The sequence below is a fragment of the Bombus affinis genome, chromosome 10 (assembly GCF_024516045.1).
Source record: "Bombus affinis isolate iyBomAffi1 chromosome 10, iyBomAffi1.2, whole genome shotgun sequence".
NCBI classification, from domain to species: Eukaryota; Metazoa; Arthropoda; class Insecta; order Hymenoptera; family Apidae; genus Bombus; species Bombus affinis.
The window spans coordinates 10937440-10944316 of record NC_066353.1 but is presented as its reverse complement, the minus strand read 5'-3'; the positions used below and the strand labels follow the sequence as shown (position 1 = coordinate 10944316).

The window sequence follows — 6877 nt, the reverse complement described above, 5'->3', positions numbered from 1 at the left end:
CCAATTGCTACGCTGGCCGCCTCGACTTTTTGCTTGGAAATATCACCTCGTTGAAACGTACCTCGCGCAGCCTTGTGGCGTGGACGGCGGTTTGACATTGCCTTTGTATCTTTCGAATTACGTTCGTTTGATTGTCACGTTGCACGCGTATAATTGGGCCATGGCCTGTTAACGAACCATACGAAGTGGCACGAAACGAAACGGTTGCGTGGCAAACGGAACGCGGCCCGACGTTCACCGTCCAACGTCCAACGTCCAACGTTCAACGGACGAGATGAGGCGGAGCGCAAACTTGAAAAATTCATAAATCTTATCGTTAACATCTGTTCGCGACGCGTTCGAGCTCGTTCGTCTTGGCGTTCCTCTTATTTCTTTACGCCGGCTGTCTCTCGCATTTCTCCAGGGCCACGATTCGCCTTCGTTCCCAGCCAGCCGTGCATCCTTCCCTTTTTTCCTCGGTCCAAGGGTAGCCAGAGGTTACAACGAAGAGTTTACGCCGCGGACAGCAGGTGCGAGCGCGAGATCTACCTTTGGTTCTAGTAGAATTTCGTGGAAAATTATCGCTGCTACCTTCGTATCTAATGTTATCAAATAGGTTTGGGGTTTGATATTTAATTGATTCACGCAGGTTAGTTTTGTATGCCGTGTATTTCACCAGCTCGTACAGCCATTTCACACACCGGATACTCGGACAAAAAGAAAATGTAGCGAACGGGGAAAAACATAGGAGAATCGCAAGTAGTCGTACCAACTCTGCATGTGATCATACCAACCTGACATTTATCTCAACATCCATCCTGGTTTTTTCGTATAAAGAAACCGAGGATAAAGAAATTCCGCAGTTTTTGCACGTTTGACTTGGAAATTGATTAAAACTTCATTCGAGAAATGTCTATATGTCCGATGTTAATTCACGAAGCGACACGTGTTTACGAATAAACGTTCAAACGCCAATGAGACGAAAGGGATTTGATATTTTTGAAGCCAACTCACGTTTAAACTCGCGCGGAATCTCTTCCTCCGATTTCCGGTGGCCTATCCAAGACGATGCGTTTCCTCCGTGCGCTACCAGGATATTCGCTGTAAATCATAAAAACGAACAATTGATACGCTAAAATTGGTTACCATAAATGGTTCGTCAACTTAGTATCAGAAATAAAACAATCGCAAGAAGGATATCAATCCATGGCTGAACATTTATACGATAGAGTTGTATTTCGTCTGGATTTTGCAAAATTGTATCGCCTTTTAAGAGCTCTTGACAAAAATTAATTACCGATCAGTGTCGACAATTTCCCGAATACGTCGATATTTCCACCGCGCAACATGAAAATCACAATCGCTCGTATCGTGACTGTTCACTTTTCAATCCACTTTTCACTCTGCGAAACTAGCGACAAGCAACAAGACCAGCACGCATCGAATTGATTTCATATCGAAAATAAATGATCTGTCGGTCGTAAACGATGGTCGGTGGCACAAAAAGGCCTGCGGTGGTGTAGTTTAACAAGGACGTTGAAATTACGCGGTTAGCATTGAGCAAATTGACGGTACGATCGCGAAATTATATCACGCGCGGCCTTTCTATTCGCGCGCGTTCGTTCATAAGCCGTCGATGCCGCTGGAACGTGACGGTCAAGTATTTTAACAACTCCATCCAACGTCCTCCGGATAATCGGATATTCCGGCGATTCGGTCGAAATCAACGATCAAAGGTATCCCTTTTCAACGAAATACCGGCCAAGTATCGATTAGTATCGTTGTGCAGTTGCACGAAAATTCTGCCATTTTCCCTGTTGGGTCCAGGGTTTCGCCAGTTTCAACACTTTCCGCCAATCGTGTCTGTTCGATTACACAAAATCGTCGAAGAATTACAATAATCGACAGAACACGCGTCTGTCGAATATATTTTAAACGCTGGAAGAAACTCGTGGCGTTAACGTTTAAATCCCGGTTTTTAAGACTTCTAACTTCGAGTATCGCTAGCTTAAAACTCGAACTTCTGCAATCGAACTTTTCAATTTCCGGATATAAAATAAATTTCCATCGAACCGTAGCCGTAGCAGCTGTTTTAAACGTAGCCAACACGTATTTCTACCTTCGAGTCGAAGAATTTATCATAATCTGTATGAGACGCGCGACAAATTTGGACGATCGATTTCGACAAAATACGTACTATATAAATTTTGCTTCATCTTCCGTCTTCCAGTTTCAACATACACGATCAATATTCGTTGAACTATAGTCGCTGAAGCTGTTTTCAATGTACCCAACACGTACTTCTACATTCCAGTCGAACGATTTGTCATAATCTGTATGAGACGCGCGACAAATTTGGACGATCGATTCTGACGCGATACGCACTGTATAAATTATATTCCATTTTCCATTTTGCAGTTTCAAGATGCACGGGATAAACTTTCGTTGGGCTATAACTGTTGAAGCTATCTATCGTGATATATGTAAATTTCATTTGTCACTGGAACAGCTGCAAATATAGATCAGAGTATTCTCTCGAGGATACTGAGACATTTTATTAAAAAGAAAACAATTCTACTTTTCTACGTCTATCTTATGTTTGCAGGACAGTGAACGCTAACGATTATCGATCACTAGTCAGGAATTTACAGCTTTCGATGGAACTACCAACGACGTGAATAGCGAGCAAAGTTCCTCAATGGTCCATTAAATGGTAGATCCATTTAGGAGGCAACCTCGTTCAACACGGTTTAACATCACTGATTATCCTGGCGCATTACAAAAAACAAGCACACGGATCCTTGAGAATCTAACTTTATATCGCATATGCCTCGAATAAATAATCGAGCAGAATAACCCACGAAGTGGTAATCGAGTCGAACATATTCGCACGTGTTCTCAGTTTCCGCTAGGATTTGGAAAAATTCCAAGCTTTTAAACCACCGATCCAAGCCTTCAAATGTAGCAAACATTTAAACTACATCTTGATCGAAACAATTTTTCGAAAATTTGCTCGAAATTTAATCCTCGAGTGGTAAATAGCGAATCGTGAATCATTTGTCTCTTATTACGAATTGGACTTATTTTGTCGACCAGTCTTTAATCGTCTAATAAATTCCAATAGACCGTAAATCCTGTCTTTCTACGTTATCGCGAAGAAATTTGAAGTTTAAGCGGACACTGCTACGATTCAAGAAGCGTTTGCTTCGTACGCTTCAAAGGCAATCGTGATTCATTGATATCTTAAAAAAAAAAAAGGAAATAGGAATAAGCGAAAGACAAAGTAATTTGTTTAACTTCTGCCCGATATTTAACCCTCCGATTAACATTTCACACGTAACATCAAATACACGTAACAATACGTATTAATAGAAAATAAAGCTGCCTGTTTATTGGCTGGCGTTCTATCAATTATCAGGAATTCGAAATTCGTCGAGCGTCACGTGCAGTTGATAGATAGTTCTAGTTCTATTTGGCGAAAGCGTGCTCGAAACAGTTTGAACGATCGATAGAATCGGAAAATCCATTCGGTCAGCCAATTAACGTCAAATTACAGGCGCGGAGCGAGCAGGCGAGTGGAGCCGCTCGTTGCACGCCGGAATTTCGAATTTAGGACGGCAAGATCGGATAATCCAGCTGGGCTCGCGGAACAGATGATTAACCCAGTTTTAGGAAAAGTAAGTTTTACCAGGTTAATAGCTTCCGGGCTGATAAGAGCGACTGCTACACCCTCTCCTTCTCTCTCTCTCTTTTTCGCTTTTTCTCTCTTATTCCGCTAGTCGGAGCACGTATTAATTCCACGACAGATCAGGATGATTAACGTTGCCCTGGTTCCATCGTGAAATATCGTTCTTGCGCGCCATCCCATCTTCTAATTTTCCGCGAGATTCTCTATCTGCGCCGTTTGACGCGCCAATTTTTCGCTAGCTCGCACGCTTCATTGGGTGACACTTGGTGGCCGTTGTTTGGCTGTCGTCACTCGCTGAGATGAATAGTCGGTTTTAAAAAAAATCTTTCTTTATTTTTTCTTTTTCTCTTCTTCTTTTTTTTTTTTTTTTTGTTTTTGATGCGGTGGAAGAACAACGTCGAAGCAGTGGAAAAGGTAGCTAGATCTTAGAATTTTGGAAACATTTTTGGTGCAAGTCTGTAGATGTTTAGGGAACTGTGGCTGACGATCTGTCGTGGACATTTTTTCGTTGGAGGAGGTGAACAGTTAGCTTCAGAAATCTATCGTTTCTCCTAAGAGTTTTATTTTGTAGAAGTAAGAAGAACGTCTGGTGAAAAGACAGGTAGATGAATTTTGGTAATTGTTTTTGACCGACGTTTCTAAATGTTCAGAAGATACGAGCAACTATTTTGCAGCGATTACGATTAAGATATTGCAGACGATCGTGGATCTTCTAATACCTGGATAAAGTTTAAGATTGACAATTCGACGTGGAAATTTTTCGTTGGATGAAGCTCGCGTGTCTTCGCTCCACGACATGAATGACGTTAATTCGTTCTTTCTCTCGAGACTTTTATTTCGACTGCAAGGACTATTTCACCGTTTCACGGTAACAGCGATATGCGGCAATGCTGCGGGACAAGAGTAGAAAGAGAAGATACGCTCGTTTGTCACGATTATGATTCTGGTTGAAAGCCAGGCCGATGATAATAAAACGATGGCACGGTGACAAAGGCGATACCAGACGCGATTTCCTTGCACGGCATTCGTGGACCGTGGACGAGGTGTTAATTAGTGCTAATTAATTCGAGAGAATGCTAATCGTCGCTAATTGATTCCATGCTAATTAAGGCTTTTCCCGTCGATCGGTTTCTCTTTGGCCGATAGCCGATGTATCGACCGATCGATCGATGCACGACGCGTGATCGATCGTCTTATAAAACCAACGTAAAATAAAGTATCGACAGGCGAGTTGTTGTTGGCAACTGTGTTCTTCGATCTTGAAAAACTGATCATCGAGCTTCAAATTTTGCTATTACATGCTTTAAATAATAAAAATTCCCTCGTGGCGTCCTGAGCGAAACGTGCAATTTCGGCGTGGCAGTCAAAGTGTTAAGATTTCATACAATTCTCAAAAATTAATTATTTCGAGCATCTTGCGTAAAGGTAATTGGATAACGCAACATAAAAATAGAAAATTCGTAATTCGTGCAGCAAGGAAGCCAGGTGAACAACATTTGTATCAGCTTTTTCAATCGTTGTCAGGTGTACGATCAATTTTCCGGAAGTAGGTCCCATATGGTCTCTGATAATATTTTTCCATCCTTTATCGCTGAAAGCCAAATAACAATTGTCAATCTCTTCGACCGTTTCGCAATTTACTTTCTTTGTTCGCCTTCTATTTCGCGTAGAACGTACGTTCTTATAAAATTCATAAAAGATACTTTTTCTCGAGGTAATTTTATCAATTCGCATCTTCTCTCTCGTTCGTACTTTTCAAAACTCCACGTTATTTTCCCCTCTCTTTCTATTATACGTCGTCTTAAATTATCATACCCCTTTTTCTTCGAATTTTCTTCCTTTTATTCGCGCGCGAAAACACCACGCAACGTTCACTACGTTTTGTATTTTTGTTCGCAGCGTTGCTTCTTTTTTTCCCGCTTTTGCCTCGGAATGTCGCTGTTTCTTTTCTTTTCCGCTTTTACTCTCTTTCCGCGTAACGTAACTTCCTTCTTTCGTCTTCTCTGGAATTTTGCTTGTTCCGCCTGCTTTCCGCTCCAATTTCCCTTCTCTTTCTGCCACTCTTTTCCTCTCGGTGTATTTTAGGATTCGCTTGCAGTGACGTAGTTCGACCTCTTCCGCGTGATATCGTCGGTTACTCGAGGAAGTACGTTCCTTTTTTCTTTTTTCTTTCTTTCTTTCCGTCGGCGTAATAAAGTTTGCAATTAAAATCGCGACTGCATCAGCGGTACCACGAGACACGCAGAACAGAAATTTTTCAATGTCTCCCTCCCCGTGCGATACAGCTGCTTCTAAGCTCTTTGCTTGCAAATATTTTGCAATATATTTTGCGACTTATTTTCGATACAAATGAAAAAGGCGACAAAGTCGAAATAATAAAAAGCCATTTTTACGAGAATAATATCTCCTCGTTTTTACGAGCAAGTTACGAGGTAAGTAACTCACGTTTCGTCAAACTGCGCTTTTTGGTAGAAGAAGGCAGACAGGTTTTAATTAATTCTTTTCTCCGACTAAATAAAGTCATCGTGCGGTTTCGCAGAAGATAATCCTCGGAAGGAGAAAGGCGTCACGGTGACGTATACAAAATTATGGAAAGAGCGCGGTGAATAATAAATTTCATTCTTCCGATGTAAATGTGATTTTTGAAATGTTGTCGGTCGATATGTTCGACGCGGGAAATCGCGATGAAATATTTCGATTGCGAAGAAAATAGTTGAAAACGAATAAGAAAGTTCGATGTTACGGAGAAACTTGGTGAAACAGTGGTAATTTGTTTCGACGAGAATTCATGTTTGAATAAGAAACTCGGACAGAGCAACAGCCAATTTATCAAGAAATAAGAAAAAGCAGATGAAAAGCGGGCAAGAAGAAAATTGAAAGATGTGTTCCACGAACAAGAAAGAATGGGTATTACGTAAATTCAGGACAAGAATGGAATCGTAATGGTATCCAATTTTCGAAACAGAAATCTTCGTACTGCCAATACGTGGAAATATCAAATATACTGAGCATAAAATATAAAATACTGCGTATATTTCATCTACAAAAGTCCATAAGGTTCGGCTCCAGAAATAGACAAATATAAGAAATGACGATTGCAACATTATCCCTTAAAAGCCTTGAAATTATTAATTCGCGAAGATAAATCCTCTGTTTCTTAAAACATCTATATTTATCGAGATATGTATAATTTTGTGAATTTGTCGACTC

At 40.9% G+C, this 6877-nt stretch overlaps 1 protein-coding gene across 6 annotated transcripts in view; it reads right to left on the bottom strand.

Moving 5' to 3' along the window:
- The window catches only part of LOC126921230 (ankyrin repeat domain-containing protein 50-like), a 222538-nt gene that overhangs the window by 191018 nt on the left and 24643 nt on the right, over positions 1-6877 (bottom strand). For 5 of the 6 annotated variants that reach the window (XM_050732598.1, XM_050732599.1, XM_050732592.1 and 2 more), the window contains exon 2: positions 994-1080. The exons of the other annotated variant lie outside the window; for it this stretch is intronic. The gene's annotated coding sequence lies outside the window, so the exon portion shown is untranslated. The remainder of the gene's footprint in view (positions 1-993; positions 1081-6877) is intronic. 6 annotated transcript variants of the gene reach the window in all.